The following is a 22,338-nucleotide window of genomic DNA, read 5'->3' as shown; positions in this document are numbered from 1 at the left end:
ATCCTAATTTAACTCATAGACATGTCTAACAAAATTGTCAGGCATTTTCTTCATCCTTTGTGCTGATGCATAGTTTCTTTCTTTTTCATTGTCCTGTTCTTTACTGAGGCTGCTCCCTTCCCTTTGTAAGAGGCTTATCATCTTTGTACACCAGAATCCTGTAACCAGACTTGCCATGCCTTTAACCCATGGTAGGACTTGATTTTTGGTAATAAGACTAACCATTTTTCTGTCAATGCATATAAGGAAATTCCACATTGTCAAGGGCTAGAGAACACAAAATGAGAAGACGCATTATTCTGGACATAAGTCTATAGATGCTATTTTTCTGAAATACATACTAAAATAGAACCCTCGTCCCACAAAAAAAAAAAAAATTCGAGTGTCTTGTGCATTGGAAAGTATCATGGAAATAATAAGCGATAGGCAGAGCCTAACGCTAGAACATTAGCTTCACTGAGAGTGGTGGGCCACACCTGTAACTCCAACCATTTGAGAGGCTGAGGCAGGAGGACCATGAATTTGAGGGCAACTTGGGCTAGAACCTATCACAAACAAATATGCAAACAACAGTAACAACAAACTTCCAGCAAACGGGGTGCTGGAACAGTCACACAGAAGGAATAAGTTCTATCATCTTATAACACAGAGGGCAAGCGTAGCTTGCAGGACCTGTCCTATACTTTATGAAGATCTAGAAGAGAAGTAAAGGGCTCCAAACTTAAATCGATGAGAGAGAAATGCTACTCACTCTGTCTTGACCAGTGCATGCTGTATGCATGCACACAGAAGCCTGTTATCATGTACATTTAATACAGGCATAAAAGTAAAGTAACAGATATGTGTTATCATTGCTGTTTGAAAAGTAAGAAGTGGGATGTAGTTAGGTCAAAGTTCTACTTGATGTTTCCAGTTAAGATGAAGAGCAGCACGGGACTGCTTCTTTATTGGGGGAGAGCTAAATACAGAGGCGGATTTAAGGGTTCAGGGTGGGAAGCAGGAAATAAAATCAAGATGATGAATGAAGTGGGGATGCTTCTTAGCACAAAGGCAAACTGGGTGCTGTGAAGTCTCTAGAGTGATGGCTCTGAAGCCCGACTCCATAGGAACAAATTCAAGCTAACCTCTCTGACTCTCACGGTCTTTGCTGGCAAAATCACACTGATGAACTAATCCCCTTGATAAACAATGTTTAATAATGTAAGTCATTGTTATTTTTGTTGTTATGGAAATAGGGAAGATTGTAGAAAGTGCAGTGACTACAAGGGTGAATCCTGGGATTGAAGACCAAATCGGCAATCTATCCTAGCTCTCTGTGTTTTAGTTTCCCAATTTACAAAGTGAGATTATGAGCAGTGTATATTTCATATATGTTTGAGGTATAAATGAATCAATGCATGTAGAATGCTTAAAATTGTGCTTGATGCCATCAGGCATCCATTAAATAATAAATGACTTAAAATAAAAATATTCTAATTCAGCCTGGCTCCAGCTCCATGGTTATCCTGGCCCTTCTACTGCATTGCTCCTGAGTTTGGACTTTATGAGAACTGCTCCACCTGTGAGTCAGTCCCCTGGATGATTAGATACCTGATCCAGGTGTCAATGGGCTCTCATCTTCCCACAGCCTCAGAGTGAGTGGTGTGTGTGTGTGTGTGTCCCTTCAACTTATGACATTGCCTGCCTCCCAGCTACCCAAAATAACACACAGAGGCCAGCAAGAGGACTGTCCTAATTTACTACATTTATTGTAATTTTTCATTGTTCTGAAAAACTGCTAGCTATTCAGAGCACTTGCATTTCATATGTCGTGTGTGTGTGTGTGTGTGTGTGTGTGTGTGTGTGTGTGTGTGTCTGTATGAGTATAAAACACATGTGCAGGTGCCTGCAAAGGCTGTAACAGGTGATCAGATCCCTAAGAGCTGTCTGACATGGGTGTTTGGAACCAAACAAGTCCTCTGCAAGAGTAGAAAGTGCTCTTAACCACTGAGCCTTCTCTCTAGCCCTTCAAACTGTATTTTCTGAGACAGGTGAGACAAAGTCTCTCACTGACCTTGGAGCTCAGTGATCAGCTAGATTGGTTGGCAAGAAACCCAGGGATCCTTCTGTCTTCAGCAACCCCCGGCCCTCTATCTTCCTCACTGCCAGGACTACCAGTCATTTTTACACAGGTGCAGGGATCCACTCTCATGCCCGCATGCTCGTAGAGTGAAAACTTTACACACCAAGGCAGTGTTCATACCCCTACTGGGAAGGCTTGTGAGAAAACTTGATACCAACTCAGTGTTTTGTTAGGACTTGATTTAATTTGCATAATCATATTAATTCAATATAAAGACTCACAAAATCTTAAAATACTGGAGAGTGCCTTTTCCTGTTTACTCTTTAAATTCTTTCTGTTCTTGCCCCATTTATCATTCTTGAATCTTCTTTTAAAATTTTTGCCTACTGTCCCCTGGGAATCTTCTTTGACTGTCAAGTTTAGATCAAGTACCTTTGATATCTGCTTTTGTGGAATTCTGTTTCTTCCATAGTCTACAAGTTTTAATTGTATTTCATTTGCATGATTGCTATACTCACGTCCCAGAGCTGCATTAAAAAGTTTCAAAAACTGAGTAGTTTAAAAATCAACTTATTCTTTGTACCAATATCACAGTATTGGCAGGACTCTGCTCTCTGAAGACTCTGGGCAGCATCCTTGCTGGCCAGTTCCAGCTTCTGGGGACTCTGGGCATTCCTTGCCTATAAGGATGCCACCTCAGTCTCTGCTTCTGATCCACAAGGTTTCTGACTCGGGCCATCTTTTTTTCTGAGGGTATTTGTCTTTGAACTTGGAGCCATCTGGATAATCCAGGATGAGCTCATCTTGAGATCCTCAAATATCACGTCCTCAGGCTTTTATTAGGACTTAGACATGTCTTTTTCATTGAGAATCTCATACATGAGAATGTGCTTACATCTTTCTCTTCTTCCCACTCCTCTCTCCAGTTCCTCTCATATCCCTCCAAATCCTCAAATTCATGGACTTTTATTCCTTAATTATAATTGCTATACACACATACTTGTGCACACATACATGTACACACATACATGTACACACATACACACAATACATGCACTTGCACACATGGGCACATACACATGTGCACACATACATGAAAATGCACACACATGCAAACATATACACATGCATACATACATGCACACACATACTCACACACACGTTTTATAAACATGAACCGTTGAGATCATTTAGTACTGCTTATATGGGTTTAGGGCTCACTTCTTGGGACTGGCTAGTGAGAGAGAACTTATTGTTCCTCTCTTACCAACCCTGGGTTGCTGTCGCTCTCTTTCTAGGGGTGAAGTGAGAATTTCCCCATATACAATGACATGCCAGTTAGGGCTGTTGTTTTTAAGGCCCTGTTTAGGTAACCACATTTTTGGGATTTCCTGAGTGCAGTCTTCCTGTCCTATATAGAAGGCACTGTCTCTCTGAAGAAGTCCTCATCCCTTGGCTCTTACAACCTTTCTGCCCCCCCTTTTCTATCATGTTTCCTGAGCCTTAGGTATAGTGTTATGTTGTCAATGAATCAGCTGGGACTGGCTGTCCTACAGTCAGTTCTCTGCATTTTGACAAGTGTGGTTTTCTATACTGGTCTCTGTGTGCAGTAAAAACTTCTTTGGTGAGGGGTAAGAGCTACACTTTTCTGTGGATAAAGGATAGGTATTGAGAATGCAGTTGGGAATTATATAGTTTATGTCTTTTTTGAGGGTTCACATCCGACTTATTAAATTCATTATACAAATGCTGTTTTTTTTTTTTTTTTTTTAACCATTATTTCAGTAAGAGTGGAGATTGTGGCACCTTACCCTCTCATTATCATCTTCCCAGTATACAGGACAGAACCTGGTACTTAAAAGGCACTAAATAAATAAGTTGTAGATAGGGTTAATACATATATTTTCTTTTTAAGATATATATATATGTATACACATATACATATGTGTGAATATATATACATCTATTAATTCATATATATTCACTCTTTGGGAATTTAATACACGCATATGCTGTATTTTAATTCACATCTACACCCCCCCACTCACTCCTGTCTTTTCTTTCTACTATAAGGTAGCATTAAGATTTCTCTACCATACTGAAAAATTGAGAAAGTGGTCCATTCATTTTATTCCCATCTCCCACGAAGGATCTCATAAATCTTTGCTTTTGATATTGTTAATATTTGGGTGTATTCATAGCTATAACACTTCTTGGTTATAGTTGGTGGCATTCTTTACTGATGACTGTCAGGCCACTAGAGTTGTAGAGTGAAAAAAACTCATAAGGGGTGTGTGTGTGTGTGTGTGTGTGTGTGTGTGTGTGTGTGTGTGTGTGTGTGTGTCTATGCTATTTGTCTTTGTTCTTCTTCTTATGACATTTTAACATACTTGGGCGCTGGATAGGAAGCTTGGCCAGGAATTATGATCTATGAGCCAAAAACATGTCAAAAGTGGTTGGAATTCCACTAATTTTATCTTCCCCTTTATCTTTTTTCTCTAAGTGGAGGAGCAATTCCTACTCCCTGAAACAGCTTCAGCAATTCCAATTTTACCCCTACTCCCTGCTCCAGAAATTCAGGCAGCTAAATTTTCCTAAATTCAGGGTTTTTATTAAAGAAAATGAAAACATATTAAGAAGTAATTAGTTATTAAAATAAAAATTTTAATTAGTTGGGGCCTGGCTTGGCCTATTTTTAATTGTTATATCATAATATTTGAGACTGGGTAATTTATAAGTGACAGCTTATTTTGGCTCACAGCTCTGTGGGCTGAGATTCAGGAAACATGTCATTACAGGGACATTATTTTTCTCTATTTCATGTCAGAAAGCAGAAGGGAAGTGGGTGTGTATAGATGAAGCAACATACAAGTTGTGGGTCACCTAAGAACTGCCCACTGCTGTGGAGACTAACCTGGCCACATGAGAACTTGCTCACCAACAGGGATTAGTGTAGTCTGCAAGAATCAGAGAGGGGTTACATCATCCATGAAGACAAGGCCTGACTACCCTCATAGTCCTCACTTCCAAACATCATTGTTTTAAAGCATTAAGGCTCCAACACATGAACTTCAGAGGAACACATTTAAAATGTAGCAAGGGCCAGTAGTGAACAGATCAGTCCAGAGGAAAAAGCATTGCTTAGGACTGCAAATCTTGGTGTGGCTTACTAATGTGTTAGTCCCTAGGTAGACATCATTTCTACAGCAATAGGTGAAAACAAGGGTTCCTGAGGTTTTGTTTTGCCATATGACTTTTCCCCATTCCTTCTACTGAATGCCAACCTCCACAATTGGATAGGGTTGTTAATCAAAACAAAGCATGCATCTTAAGAGAGAAATGAAGTCTTAATATTTTTGCAAACTAAACAATTTTTTGAGATGCGGTTTCACTATGCATCTCTGGCTAGTTTGAACTTACTATGTATACCAGGCTAGTCTCAAATTCACAGAGATACACCTACTTCTGCTTCCCAAGTTTTGGGGATTAAAGGGATGTGCCACCATGCCTGACTTTAATTTTTACATTAAATTATTTTAGAAGAGCATTGGAGGCATTCAGTCAGTGGTGTCTAGAGGACATGTGTACTCAAAAAAACTTAGGTTTATTGTTTTGTTGCAGTTAGAACAATTCAACATAGGGAATGATGGAGCATTATAATGTGTAGGATCTTGAGCTGCCTTAGGGTGATCTTGTGTAGGGTTTAAGGAAAGTGGGTCTTTTCTATGCACTGCATGCTTCTGAATGAGGGGATTAAGTTTGTTATCTCATGTCTTAATTTTATCTAGCAGATGGGAAGAACAAAGTGCAGCAGGAGCTTGAATAAGCAGAGAAGTGGTATTATAATCAATTAGCCAGGCACGTGTTTGTTATTTTTCTGGTAGAGATAATAATTTTTATTTTGGCCCACATGTAGGCATGCTAACTATGTTCTTGTTTGTCTTATTTCTTGGTGTACACAGTGTAGGCTTTTCTAAAGGTTTGTGTTCTCCAGAAGAATACCATGAGGTGGGCAGACTGGTATTTCCTTTACTAAAGATAAGATAATCACTGATATGCTATCAGATGAGCAGTATCAGGTCATGGAGTGGCATTTGGATTTACGGAATGAAAATACAGACCTGCATGACTCCACTTAGAAAGAATTAACAATGAATTACAACAGATTCAGTACTCTGCATCTTTCTATAGCACCACACAATTTTACTTATTCATGAAATAATAATCCAATTACAGCTTAATTTCTGCCCTATAAGCACATATTTGAATATTTACAAGTACTAAGGAAAGGTCCCTGATGTTCTCACTAAAGACTCCAAGAATTTAGCTGCCACTCACAAATCTTATAAGAGAGGATACTAATAGTCTGCTATTCTTTGCTGACTTCATAGAATCCTATACCCATAGCTGGAAGTAGTGGCACACACCTTTACTTTCACCACTCACCAATTCCAGGCCATCCTAGGCTACAATGGTAAGACTGCGTCTCAGAACCAAAACCAAACAGTAACAAAGCAACAACACAAACTCAAAACAAGATCCTGTACCCAAGAATATACTGGCATTTTTTAGTCTGGTTCTGTAAAGGAATGAATGGATATAGCCAGAGAGTACCTTGTTAAGTTTATGTGAAAAGAAGAGTGGTGTCTACCCTGGGTTGTGTCCCGGCATGATACCAAGATTCGCCTCTAGCCTCTTTTGATGATTTATGATTTTTAACAGTAAGGACATGTTCATCACATTTGATCACCACATTCAAAAGCGTTTCTTCTGGCATTCAAAACAATAATATGATAATATAATTACATTTAAAATTCTGGGTCCATTCTGGGCTTTAATAATGAAAACCACTTCGGATTTTGTTATGCATTTCATTTTTTTCAGATGCTGCCTCATGAATTCTTCTATGGAACCAAAGGAATCAAACAAAACTTATCTCTAGTTTAATGAAAAAAATCCCTTTTGGGGAACAAAAGTTGGTTACTCCCTGACTGAGTCTATTTAAACTTTGATACTTCACATCTCTGAGCCTTTATTTTCTTAAGTATCAATAATGAGGTTGTTGAAATACATGATTTACAAGTAACCCTTAAACTCTGTGAATATACCAGGTTTGGTGTACTCTAGGGAGTATAAAAGTTTACATTCCTTAAAAGAGTATCTCTCAAATTCACTCATACTTCCTCCTTTATCTAACTGTCAGAGAGAAGTCTCTATGAATGATTTAGCATAAGTATCCTCTCTCAGCAATCAGTTATTGTTGGCTGATAGGTCCCTGTTGATTAATAATATATGAGCAAGATAATGATTCAGTTTTTAAAAAATTAATTACAGTCCTATTACTGAAAAGCATGTTTCTTTTTTCCTAAAACAATGAAGATGAAATCACCATCCTATTTTCCTTCACAAGCTGAGTGGGTATGGAAAGTCAGTGAGGGCTGTGTGATAAAGGAATTGGGTGATCACTCTGTGCACAATTCCAAGGACCTGGAGATCTCTCTGCCTCACAGTTGTCTGTGAGAACAGGCTGATTCTCAAAGGTTACAGCCATGGTAACCACCATACATTCATTCACTGTTTACTGAGAACCTGTGGAATCTCAGTTGCTGAGATGAGCCTGGAGTTGACAAGACTGGTAAGATATAGCTCTGCCCTTAAGAACCAAGCAAATACTACACACACCATGATTAATCTGCAGAGGGAAGATACACAGAATTCTATCTTGTTTGGAGAGGTGGCTGCCCAGGAGAACTACTGCCAGTGTATAATGCTGAGCATGGGAAGAAATTAGCATGGTAAGGTAAAAGGCAGTGGGAGTGAGACACATCCTTCCAGGCAGAACTCACTGGGTCAAGGACAGAAGAGAAGGGGCAAAGAGGATTTCCTTACAAGTGTTGATGTGTAATGAACCTTATGACTCTGAAAAACAATGATGGCTATATGAATCCTATTGTCCATCATCTTCCCCATGTGACTCAGATAGAATCATAGACTCCCCTCATGGGTACTTATCACCAACCCAGTCATTCCAGATTCCCATGTTTGCTTCACAAATAGCTGAACTTCTTACGCCCCCCTCCTGTGTCTAGGTCAAAATTTTAGCTATGCCTTATTTCTTCTAGGCCTCTGAATTTTTATCTGTCCTCAGCTTGGATTAGCATTAATACATGAGGTATCAACTGATCTTTGGAGAGCAGATTCTTTGATCCACTGTCTGGTCATGTTATTCTCACCTGTTTGTCCTACTTACTGACACTGGGATCTTTCTAGCCTTGTTCCTCTCACCTCAAAGAAACAGCCTCTGCTAAGTTTCTAGCTATGTAGGACTTGAGGTTAGGTGTTTCTCTGTTGCAGTAGTTTGCTTCTTTCCTTTCTCAACAGTCCTTTTGATTGGTCTCAGACTTAAGTTTGGATTTGGATTTGATCTGACAGAATAATACAAGAGCATGCTCATGGTTTATTTGGCAAGTTGCAAGTACAGAAGAAATTCTCATAACCAACTGCTTTCTAATGGATGCTGACTAAACCAGGTCTCTCCTATGATGAAAGAACATCTTGTCTCAAGAAACACTTTGAAATAAAGATGTTGTCACCTACGTCTTCCATACATCCACTTCCAAAATAACAAAACCTCAAAAGAGAAACACCAACCTTATTATTGAGTAAACCAGGTGTAAACTTGCAGTAAAACACTAAAGGTGAAAAGAACAAAGAATAACGATACGTGATTTAGCTGATCAGAGCATGCAAGGCTAATCACAAGGGCCAAGGGTAGCATATGAATGAAATTCAAGTTCATTAGCTTCCCCAAAGCCATGGACAGACTCAGGGATAGATGCCATTCTAGAGTCTGAAAGTCACTAAGACTGTATGAAAAGGCCAGTGTGCATTCTATTTTCCATACTCCATGCCCACTCTTAGGCATGTCCTTGTCCAAATCCTTAGAGCAGTGGTTCTCAAACTGTGGGTTTCAACCCCTTTCAGATTCAAACAACCCTTTCACAGGAGTTGCATATTAAATTATGATTCATAACAGTAACAAATTACAGTTATGAAGTAGAAAAAACTAGTTTTATGGTCAGGTGTTACTGCAACATGAGGAACTGTATTAAAGAGTCATAGCATTAGGAAGGTAGAGTACTATGTTTGCAAGATAAATAAAAGTGGAGGGGCTTCAAATGATGTTATAGAAATGTGAAGTTATAATATTTGAGGGAAAACAAATAGTTTAATTAAAAATGAATACATTGGCTGGGCAGTAATGACACATGCCTTTAATCCCAGCACTTGGGAGGCAGAGGTAGGCGAATCTATGTGAGTTCAAGGCCAGCCTGGTCTACAGAGTGAGTTCCAGAACAAGCTCAAAAGCTATATAGAGAAAACCCTGCCTCAAACAAACATACAAACAAACAAAAACAAAAAATCCCAAAGCACATTGATTGTGTTTCTCACCCAAACAAAAACACTTAAGGCCAGCAAGACACTGGAGAAACTACACCACCCCAAAGACAAAAAATGATTCAATAGTATTATTTTGGCCACCCAATGTGCAAATCATGCCATGTGAAATCCTCTTCATATACCAGTCTTCCCGTTGGCTCTTAGTGACTACCTTAAGCTATGTATTACCCATCAAAGCCTTCCAGGCATTTGCTGAAATGTTCCAACCAGTAACTGAAAAACTAGAAAGGAGAACAAAAAAGACACAATATGAAGAGGAGAACCAACCACAAAGAGTCTATAACTAGAAAGTGCAGTTGATGTTTATGAAATAGCAGAATATTTAAAAAAAAAAACAGGAGCAGAATGCTACAAAGGGGACCAAGTAGAGAATGAAAAAAAGAACATGAATCTAAAATCTGATTAGGAATAAACTTAAAGAAATTTCCTACAAAGTTGAACAAAATGATTAAGTGACAGAAAGTAGAGAAGGCACATGTATGAACATGAACTCACACAGTCCAACATCTGCAAGATAAGAAAGCTATCCAGACAACCAGAAAAGTGAACAGAGAATATTGTTAGAAAAAAATACACACGAAACCAGCAAAATGGGGATTCAGCTTATGATGAATTAAAATAAGCCCACACCATGTTAATATTCAGCATTTCTGAATGACAGGAATAATGGTAAACTGGCCACTAACCTTAATGCTCTCGCAATGCAGGGACTTAGAACTCTCCTGCTCCTGTCAGGTAGAAAACATTGTATGAAATAGAACAAACATTCCTTGCAAAGTGACCCGGAAAACTCCCAGGAGACTGGAATAAAGAAGAAAGTCCTCATTAAAAGGAGCTCCTGGGAAGCAGCCCATGCTCCAGTGGGTGATCCTACACCCTTGCACAGATGGACAGCATTGTTTGGACTTGATGGGCTCCGAAAAGAAAACACAAAGCTGGAGGAGGGATACAGTGAGGTCCGAGGAAGAGTTAGAGGGGGAGAGGAGGGTTGATGCGTTCAACATATATTGGATACATGTATGGAATTCTCAATGAATAATAAAAACATACTTTAAGAAGGTGAAAGCAGTAAAACTTTCACTCTGTAAAAGGTTTACTAAAGAGTAGGAGATGAGCAGAGTAGAATTGTATATTTACCAACCACTATCTGATATACGAACAATATCCCAGAACTCTCAATGTTCAACAGAAAGAAGACAGCAGTTCAATCTAAGCACAGAGAATGACTTCAAAAGAACAACGGGGAACCAAAAGTGATGAAAATCCTGCAACATGAGGGACATGCTGCAAAACAAGTTAAAAAAAAGTCAGAAAACTGATTCGAAACAAATGCTCTCTGATTACAGGGTAATTAAATTTAGAAAATGATGACAAACACTATATTTAGAAATTACAAACTAGACTTTCCATTATTTGCAGGCTAAATAAGACACTGTTGCAAATCTGGAACTGAATTAGAATTAAGCACTGTATTGCAGAGAGAGACATTTATGACCTTAAATGTTCACGTTGCAAAAGATGAAAGACCAATGAATTCTTATGTCTAAACCAGGATACTACAAAAATAACAACTCCAAAAAAGTGGTAAACTATTTTAAAAAAATGGAGACAGGGCATGGCAAACACAAGAGGATAGATTGATGAAATGAAAGCAACAGTGGTTCAACAAAGCCAAAATTGGTCTGATATAACATTTATAATAGAAAAATATTAGTTCATCTTAGGAAAAAAAGAATCTTCAAATGACTGATATTAAACTCAGTGACCTAAACTCAAGCTCATTGAGTTAAAATATAAAGACTTCCTTAAGCTATTTCCATTGAAAATATCAATGAAGATGACTTATTTCCTAGGAAAGATTGATGTTTCAAAACAGCATTTACCAACCTGTATGCTATCATGTTCTTCTAACACTTGGTGATTGCTAAATAGATACCAGAAATTCATCTTTTCCTTCTCCTTTTTGTAAGGCTCCCCCACCCATTCTGATTCATGGGTGGAGAGAGGTGGGCACTGATAGGAACAAAAGAGCTCATTGGGATGTTTTTGAGACCAAACACAGTGGATTTAAAGTGAGATATTTTGGATGTGTACTTAGTGACCTAAGTGCACAGATTTATGTCTGCTTTTCCTGAGTAAATAACTCATTCTAGACTCAGCAGGGACTGAGCTTCATTTAGTTAAGATTTTCTTTAGATAGTAATAAAATAGACTTTTTGTTACTCTTGCTTCTAGTTTGGTTGGGATAAAAAAACTAATCAATGAATCCAACACATCTTGAATAGAAACAAAAATAAGAGGGACTACCTGTCCTTTCATTCTTACCTCTGCCTCCATATCTTACAATCAGATCATCTGCCTGGGATAGGAATGGTTATAGCAAGGGCAAGATTTAGAAAGAAGAGAGATACTTAACTGCAGGTACAGTTATTTCAGATCTGGAAGATAACTGAGCTCCCACAAAGTCTAATGATTTCCAAGCACCCAAGATTTTTAAACAGCGGAGGACATTTCATTCCTGGAGCTGTCTTTGATTGGCATGACACTGAGTCCTGAATAGTACTAGAGTATTCTGAGTGAATAACTAATTGATAAGTGAATCCTAAATGAATTCATCCACTATAATCTGAGTTGTCACTTGTCTTATAATTTCCCAGGCTGTGATAATGTCCACACAGGTAGGCTTGTTTTTCACCTTTGTCTCTGATGATTATAGCACTTGGTTCATTGCATACATGTTCAGTTCCTTAAATATTACACAAGGTAAAGTAGAGAATTACTGTTGCATATTTCTTTTCAAGTGTGTGTGTGTGTGTGTGTGTGTGTGTGTGTGTGTGTGTGTTCACGTGTGTTAGTTTTTGAGATAGGGTCTCCCCTCTGTCTAGACTCACCTGATTCATTTAGGCTGGCTGGCCAGTGGACCCCAGATAATGTCTGTCTCTACCTTCCTAGCATGGAGAGTACAAGTATACACCACCACACCTGCATTTTTATGTGGATCCTGGGGAGTAAACTTGGTTCAGCAAGTAGACACTTTTCTGACTGAACTATCTTCCTAGCCTACTATGTTTCGGTCTTCATGAAAGACATTTATTTATTTATTTATTTATTTATTTATTTATTTATTTATTTTTTGCCATAGGGTCACATATAGCCTAAGCTGGCCTCAATTTACTGTGTAGTGGAGGCTGGCTTTAAACTCTTGGTTTTCATTCTTCTACATCCAGAGTCTGGGGTTCTATGCCACCACAATGGACTCTATGGCAAAGTATGGAAATAGTAGAATTTGCCATTGTTGTTGGTATTCTGTTTATGAGTTTCATGGATTACGGTGCTCTGTTGTTAACTCAGGTTTTCTCAAAATCTATGTTACTTTCTGTGGATGGTTCAGAATGCAGGATTTTATGCAATGTGTTTGTTGCACCAACATCATGGCTCACAACTGTTTGTAACTCCAGTTCTAGGGAATTTTACACTTTCTTCTGGCCTCCAGGGGCACCAGACAAGTGTACATACATACACACAGGTAAAATACTTGACACAGAAAATAATAAGTTAAAAAAGGAAGGAAAGATTTTTGACTTTGGCATCACCAATACTTCTTTCCTCCTCAAGAAAAGATGTGGTCTATGAATCCCATGATTTACAGCAGCAGATATACTTCAGACTGGGTGTCTATTAGTTAAAAGTGTTACTCAGTTTTTTTTTCTTGGCAGTTAAAGACCCAAGAATTAAACCAGGGACTCTATAAAAGAGACAGCAATAACAAGATAGATTTATTTGGGAATGAAGATCTAAGTTATTGTGTCTATCAAGTGCTCAGGGGCTGCTTCTAGCATAGTGTGTGGCAGGAATGAGAATTTCATTCCACGAACATTACTATACCTAACCATTTAGCTAGAATGTTCTACTAATGGTAAGTATATTCACTTTATAAAAAATATCTCTAGAACATTTTGATCTCTACCCATCAAAGAGGTTCCCATTTCCCTTTCCCCACTGTTTAACATTTCTAACCAGTTGCCAATTGAGCAGGTGGTGACAGTATGAATATCTAAAATGGCCTTTAGCTTGTAGAGTTATAAAAAATTCAGAGAACTTGGGGAATTATTTTTAGCCAGATCTGAGATAATTCCAGGAAAAATTAAAGCTATTTCTGTCCCTAAGGTTAAAAATGTGGTTCAATTGTCTTTCCAGAATCCCAAGTCTATCACTTCAAAGTCTCCCAAGAGCAGCGTTCGTAGACAGTGAGTAACCTAATTGCTTTCGTGGAAACTGTGGCAATCCATGCTTTTCTTGTTGTGCACAGTGGTGCTGTGCCCAGCACACAGAGCATTAGATTAGGAGAGGGGCACCCTGGCAGTGGCTTTCACATTAATGGCAATGAATAAGTCATGAGTTCTAATAGGCACTCAAAAACTCATGGACCATAAGCAGATGTCCCTCATCCTTGAGGAGTTTACTCTCTCTGAATAATCATAGCGAACAGTCCTCTGGGGATATTTAGATGACCTTTTCTTTTCTGAAGATACCATGCTGTTTTTATGCTTTGCTAAATGTCTAATTCAGATAATGTTATTGAGTTCCAAATGGGTTTCATGTTCTTTGATGTGGATTCTGGATATAATCACTGCTTCTGCCATGAACATGTCCTCTATGGAGCTTTGTTCCAATAAGCCCCACCTTCCTGAAGACCCAAATAGATCTTGTATCTCCATTTACTTGACACCTGCCAGTTAACCTGCATACCCCTAATCATAGCAGGTGTGAGGAAGATCCAGATTTTGAGGACCATAGAAATTTATATAATACTGGGGGCTCACTGTAAGAACAAAAACTATATAACCTGTTTTCAAAACTGGAAACAGGTCATACATGAGGCCCTAGGTAAATGAGGGAGCCCAGAACATCTGCTTAGATAGCTTCTAGTCAATTGGCTCCTGAATTATAATTAAAAGATTTATTTTATTTCGAGACTGAGTTTTACTCTGCAGCCATGGCCAGCCTCAAATTCACCATCTTTCTGCCTCTGACTTTGAGATTTCAGTAGAGTGCTATACTCCTGGCTCAGTCATCAAGTCTTCTCAGTCTGAGGAGACTAGGATGGGATGTGTTTCATGAAGCTTTGTTGAATTGAAGAAGATAATTCTTTTTTGTCTTTTTGATGATGGTGTTTCTAACTGGGGTGATGCATCTAATTTTTGGTTTGTATTTCTCTGATGATTAGTGATTTGGAACACATTTTCAAACAATGGCCATTTGTTCAGTATATATTTCTAGAAATGTTTATTAGGATCCTTTTCCCGTTTTAAAATTGGATTGTTTTTCCACTGTTGCATTATTTACACATTTTGAAAATTAATTTCTTTTATGTGTAGATGTATGTGCATGCACACATCTGCATATGCCTGTGGAGGTCAGAAGTTGATGAGTCTTCTTCATTACTCTCCACATTATTATTATTTTTTTTTGAGATTTTTAGTACCATAGTATAGTAGTGTGAATATAGTCTTTAGTAATTTGTTTGTGTCTCAAAATAGCCAGAAGTAACAATTTGGGTTGTTTCCAATTTGAAACAAATGTTTGAAGTGATAGATATGCTAATTATGCTGACTTGAGCATTGCACTTTGTATATCTCTATCAAAATATCACAGTGTGACTCATGAATATATACAATTCTGTGCTAATTGATGATTTCAGAAAGAGGAATAAAGTCTCACTTGTCCCCAAGTTTGGTTCAAATGTGATCTTTCCTGCATAGCCTTCCTTAATTTCTACAGACATTAATTTGCCCTTTCTCTCTTTTCCATAGTCTTTGCAGGCACATTTAGTATTAAACTTTCAACATTGAATAGTAATTGTTTATCTTGGTTTCTAAGACCAGCTGTTTTTTACCAGTTAGCCTACATCAGAATTAGCTTTAAGAGTTTGTGTTAAACCTCTTATTGCTAGACCCTATTCCTGGAGTTTTCGCTTTTGTAAATCTGGGATGGGGTCTGTGAATTTACCTTTGAAACAAATTCCCAGGTCAAGCTAAATCTCCATATATACATATTTGAAAAGATGAATGAAGTAGGATATAATGTTGAGAACATTTTTTGACTAACAAAGAAATTTATATAAAAATAAATTTTAAAACATAAAATTAAAAAATAAATTATTTAAAATATAAAAAACAAAATTCCTTTTTAGAATTTAAAGCAATAATAATTGTGCCTACAAAATTATATGCTAGTTGCCTGAGGATTTAGATAACTGTCTGCACCACAAAAGGAAGAAACAAAACAAGAGAGAGATTTGAGGACAGTTTGAAAGATTATAGAGCCCACACATTCCATGATAATATTCTTATTTTTGGAACTCATTCATGAGAGTTTTATTAACATTCAAAAAACTCTTCGTATTTAATGAGTAGTACTGAACGAACCTGGATATACATATACACCCATGAGACTCACACCACAATCTATGCCCTGTGTGTGTGTTTATTTTTTAAACTCTACAGTTATCCTCATGCTTTCTCTATTTTTCTTAAAATAAGAACATTTAACTAAAGGTTCACCCTCAATATACAGCCAAATCTAAAGTATCTTTGACTTTACAGTTATAGGCACTGTACTGTATAGTGGCTCTCTAAGCCTTATTTATCTTGCATGCAAAACTTTGTACCTGGACTAACATCTTTATATTTTCTCTCTCCTCAGTCCCTGGCAAATGACATTTATCCTGTTCATTTGAGCTCATTCATTTTGGACTTCTTATCTTAGTGAATACTCTCATGTAGTATTTCTTCTTTATCTGGCATAGGGTCTTCAAGGGCTATCCATGTTGTCATAAATGGCAGGGTTCCCAAGTATTAGCCTATTGTGGCATGGAATTTGAATACCACTTGTCTATGCTAATACTGTTTTTTTAAAGATTCATTTTATATGTGAGTATTTTGCCTGCACATATATATGTGATGAATCATATGTGTGTAGAGTCTGTGTGTGACATGTGGGTGTTGGGAACCAGACCCAGGTCCCCTAAAAGAGTATCCAATGGTACTAACCATGAAGAAAACTCTCTAGCCTAAAGAATAATTATTTTAAAGAATTTTATTTTTAAATAATTACAGAGTCATAAATTGAAACAGGAACAAAAATGATCCATGTGCGATTTTCTTTTGTTTCGTTTGGTAGTAATGCGACTAATGATAGTATAATATTATAATCAGGATAGTTCCTATTTCATATTTTATAGCTTATTGAGTATGTTTGTATAGTTATGTGCAGTCTTTTCGTGTGCTGATTTGGATACTCACTAAGATCATTGGGAGGTGCACATATTCTTTGACTTACAATGGGTTACATGCCAATAAACCCACTGTAACTTGAAAACATAGTAAGTCAAAGATGAGAAAACAAATGCTGGCAGGGATGTGGATAGAAGGGAATACTCATACACTGTTAGTGGGAGTGCAAACTAATCCAGCCATGTTGGCAGTGAGTGTGCGGGTTCCTTATAAAACCAACAATGGATCGTCCATATGATCAACTACATCTAGACTAGTCCTGGCATTTCCCAAAGGACCCCAAAGCCAATATACCACAGATACACTTGAACATCAATGTTTATTGCAACACTAGTCAGAGCAGCTAAGTTATGGAACCAACCTAGGTGTACATCAACAGAGGAATGGATAGGAAAACTAATATATAGAGAAAGGGATTTTTTTTTCTACCACACAATGGAGCAGTTATGTCATTTGCAGAAAATGGATACAACTGGAGTTACTTGTATTAAACAAATTAAGCCAACCACAGAAAGGTGAAAATAGTTTACTCTTATTTGATATTCCTAGACTTTATATGGATGCAGAAGATATTAATTATGTTTACATAATGATCTGGCATGATACATGATATGAATATAGTCCCTAAGAGGGACAAAAGGAACCAATGGGAGGGACATGGGCCTAGAAAAAGAGAGAGATATGCTCAATATACAGTATATACATGTGTGAAAGCTTGAAACATTAAAACATGAGAAGGTAGTATACATGTTGAATATTATTGTTTAGCTTATCTTGAAAGTGTTACAAAGACTTACATTAATATATGGTTGTGCAAAGTAACCTAACACGAACCATTTTTGCAATAAATTATTGAGCGCTTCATGCAATCTATTGAATACTTATATTAACAAAACCCCAGTCACACAGTACACTGTCTCTTGTTTACTTTGTGGGTATGTGGCATGCTGAAAGTCATGGCTCATGACTATGGCTCAGCATCTTACAAGGGCACAACACCATTGCCAGAGTTGATTTTACTGAGAGTAAGCTCATAAAGTAAGAAAAAAATCATTAGTCGGACTATATAGGTGGGTGACTGTAAACCTGTTCTATCACCACAGGGTTCTTCCAGATGGTGCCCCATATTTAGATCATATAGTCCCTTAGACCATAATTTGTATCTGTTTAAATTTAGCTCATGGCTATGTAAAAGGAAGATACATGTATGTATTATTAGATGTCATTACTTGCACATGACCTTTGGAGTTTGGCTTTTGTCACTCAGTTTGATCCTCCACATGACTCATATGCCAGTATCTTGTTCCTTTTTATTGTTGTGTAACATTCCATGGTGTGGGTGTTCACAATGGTTTAATGACTTGTTTGTTGAAGGACATTGGGGTGTTTCCAGTTTAGTTTATTACAGAATAAAGTTACCACAACCATTATTATTTAATACTTTCTGCAATATTTTGTTTGCCATCTGTATGTACTGTTTGGAGAAATATAAGTCATGTTAAAGTACATTTTAAAATATAGATATCTTTAAATTTATAAAATAATAGTTCTAAAGGAGAGCATCCTTGACTGTTGGAGGCTCCCTTTCAGAAAAATGTGAATTCTCTTGTATTTACTCTAAATTTTTGTCACACAGAAAAAAACCAACTACTTAAAAATTTGTTTTCTCTTATACAAAAATAATATATACTCCCATAAGTAGCATGGGAAAGGGATGGGCTCATTTGAACATTCTTTTAGTGTGTAAGAAATTACTATTATGTAAATTTGCAGACTGCTGGAATTAGATCCCAGCTTGTAATGATTGTAGTGGATAAAAAAGTCCATGGAAGAAGTCATAAGGGGAAGTAATACAGAGATTGTTGCTTTTAAAAAACCAAATTTCTCCTCTCTGTTATCTGTATACTTCTCTGTAACATGTAAACACAGGTTTTTTGATATTTAGTTTACACACACACACACACATTAGATATTAATACTGTGTCAGTTCTATACTTGTAAAGACATTTCCCCATTCTGTATGCTGTTTCTTCACTTGATTTATGGTATCCTTTGCTCCACAGAAGCTTCTTAATTTCATGTAGTCCCATTTATAAATTGTCAATCTCTATTTCTTTAGCTACTAAGACAGGCTTAGAAATGAGGAATTACAGACCACAGAATACCCATACAAGGCAGAGGAACCTGGAAGCAGCCCAAAGCAGCCAGCATCAGCCTCCATTACTGCCTACCACATCCACCCTCCAGTAGAGCAAGAAGTGACTGAGTAAGAGGAGAGGACAGATCCTTGAACTCATACCCACAAGAAGAAGGAGAGACACCACTTATACCCACTGGAAGAAGAGATAGGAAGGCAACAGTATAGGAACACATCCAACAACAGAAAGACTTATATGACACCACCAGAGCCTAGGGACGCTACACCACCAAGACCTGAACATACCAATGCAGATAAAACAGAAAAGAATGACCTTAAAACAACTTCGTGAAAATGATAGAGGCCCTTAAAGAGGATATGAGAAAATCCCTTAAAGACATGGAAGAATAAAACAAATAAAAATTGGAGGAAATAGAGGAAAAGACAAAAGACAAACCAAAAAAATCCAAGAAATCAACAAATCTCTTAAAGAAAGCCAAGAAACAACAATCAAACAGATAGAGGTAACAATTCAAATAGTTCAAGACCTGAAAACTGAAATGGAGACAATAAAGAAAACACAAACTGAGGGAATACTGGAAATAGAAAAGCTGAGTAAATGATCAAGAACTACAATTGCAAGCATAACCAACAGAATACAAGAGATGGGAGAGAGAATCTCAGGCACTGAAGATAAACTACAGGAAATAGACTCATCAACCAAAGAAAATCTTAAATCCAACAAATCCTTAACACAAAATATCCAGAAAATATGGGACACCATGAAAAGACCAAACCTAAGAATAATAGGTATAGAAGAAGGTGAAGAAGCCCAGCTTAAAGGTGCAGAAAACATACTCAACAAAATCATAGAAGAAAAATTTCACAACCTGAAGAAGGACATGCCTATGAAAGTGCAAGAAGCTTACCAAACAACAAATAGACCAAATAAGTCCTCTTGCCACATAATAATCAAAACACCGAATGTACAGAATAAAAAAAGACTATTAAGAGCAGCGAAGGAAGGAAAAAGACCAAGTAACATATAAAGGCAGACCTATCAGAATTACATCCGACTTCTCCATGGAAACCCTGAAAGCCAAAAGGTCCTGGATAGATGTTCTACAAACACTAAGAGACCAGGGCTGCCAGCCCAGACTACTATACTCAGCAAAACTCTCAATCACAATAGATGGAGAACACAAGATATTCCATGACAAAACCAGATTTACACAATACATATCCACAAATCCAGCTCTACAGAAAGTTCTGGAAGGAAAACTTCAACCCAAGGAAATCAAGTACACTCAGAAAAAACGTAGGCAAATAGATAGTCTCATTTTACTAAAATAGGGGAAAAACTCACACATAATACCACCACCAAAACCAAATTCAAAACAAACAAGAAATGACAATCAGTGGTCATTAATATCCTTCAATATCAATGGTCTTAACTCACCTATAAAAAGACACAGGCTAACAGAATGGATACAAAGACAGAATCCATCCTTCTGCTGCATACAAGAAACACACCTCACCTTCAAAGACAGACGTTACCTCAGAGTCATGGGTTGGGAAAAGATTTTCCAATCAAATGGCCCTAAGAAGGAAGCTGGTGTAGCTATCCTAATATCTAACAAATTAGACTTTGAACTGAAATTAATGAAAAGAGATGAATAAGGTCATTTCACAGGAGAAATCCATCAAGATGAAGTCTACATTCTGAACATTTATGCCCCAAATACAAAGGCATCCATAAAAGAAACATTTCTAAAACTCAAATCACATAAAACCTCACACACTTACAGTGGGAGACTTCAACACCCCACTCTCACCACTAGACAGGACCGTCAGACCGAAACTAAACAACAGAAATTATGATCCAATTGGGATTAACAGACATCTATAGAACATTCCATCCAAACACAAAAGAATATACCTTCTTTTCAGCACCACATGAGCCTTCTCTAAAATCAACCACATACTTGGCAACATAGCAAACCTCAACAGATACAAAAAAATTGGAATAATAGATACAAAATAATTGTATCCTATTGGATCGCCATGGTTTAAAGTTAGAATTCAACAACAACATAAATTTCAGAAACCTTACAAACTCATGAAAATTTAACAAGGTACAATTAAAGAAAAAAAATAGAAATTCAAGACTTCACAGAATTCAATGAAAACGAAGACACAACATGCCCAAACTTATGGGACACTTCGAAAGCAGTGTTAAGAGGAAAGTTCATAGCACTAGGTGCCCACATAAAGAAACTGGAGAATAGTCACCCTAGAGAATTAACAGCCCAACCAAAAGCTCCAGAACAAAAAGAAACAAACTTACCCCAGAAGAGTAGATACCAGGAAATAATCAAATTGAGGGCTGAAAACAATAAAGTAGAAACAAAGAAAATAATACAAAGAATCAATGAAAGAAAGAGTTGGTTCTTCGAGAAAATCAACAAGATAGACAAACCTCTATCTCAACTAACCAAAAGGCACAGAGAGACCATGCTAATTAACAAAATCAGAAATGAAAAGGGGGACATAACAATGGACACTGAGGAAATCCAGAGAATCATCAGATCATACTTTGAAAACCTGTACTCCACAAAATTCGAAAATTTAAGGGAAATGGACAACTTGCTGGATAGATATCACTTAACAAAATTAAACCAAGAACAGATAAGCAGTTTACATCTGCATATAACTTCTAACAAAATAGAAGCAGTTATCAAAAGTCTCAAAACCAAAAAAAAGCGCAGGGCCAGATGGTTTCAGTGAAGAGTTCTACCTGAAATTCAAAGAAGAGCTAATACTAGTACTCCTCAAACTGTTCCACACAACAGAAGCAGAAGGGTCGTTGTCAAACTCTTTTTACGAGGCTACAATTATCTTGGTACTCAAGCCACAAAAAGACACGACTGAGAAAGAGAACTACAGACCAATATCCCTCATGAACATTGATGCAAAAATACTCAATAAAATACTGGCAAATCAAATCCAAGAACATATCACAGAAATTATCCACCATGATCAAGTAGGCTTCATCCAGGAATGCAGGCATGGTTCAACCTACAAAAATCCATCCATGTAATCTACCATATAAACAAACTGAAAAAGAAAAACCACATAATCATCTCACTAGATGCTGAAAAAGCCTTTGACAAAATCCACACCCCTTCACAATAAAAGTCTTGGAGAGATCAGGGATAACAGGAACATACCTAAACATAATAAAAGCAATACACAGTAAGCCAACAGCCAACATCAAAATAAATGGAGAGACACAATGTGATTCCTCTAAAATGAGGAACACGGCAAGGCTGTCCATTCTCTCCATATTTCTTCAATATTGTACTTGAAGTTCTAGCTAGAGC

At 37.3% G+C, this 22,338-nt stretch overlaps 1 protein-coding gene across 1 annotated transcript in view; it reads right to left on the bottom strand.

The window, feature by feature from the left end:
• Cpa6 (carboxypeptidase A6) overlaps nucleotides 1–22,338 on the bottom strand; it is a 314,492-nt gene that overhangs the window by 122,160 nt on the left and 169,994 nt on the right. The window lies entirely within an intron of this gene.

This window comes from Cricetulus griseus, chromosome 2 (assembly GCF_003668045.3).
Source record: "Cricetulus griseus strain 17A/GY chromosome 2, alternate assembly CriGri-PICRH-1.0, whole genome shotgun sequence".
NCBI classification, from domain to species: Eukaryota; Metazoa; Chordata; class Mammalia; order Rodentia; family Cricetidae; genus Cricetulus; species Cricetulus griseus.
This window is presented reverse-complemented; position numbering and strand designations above follow the sequence as displayed.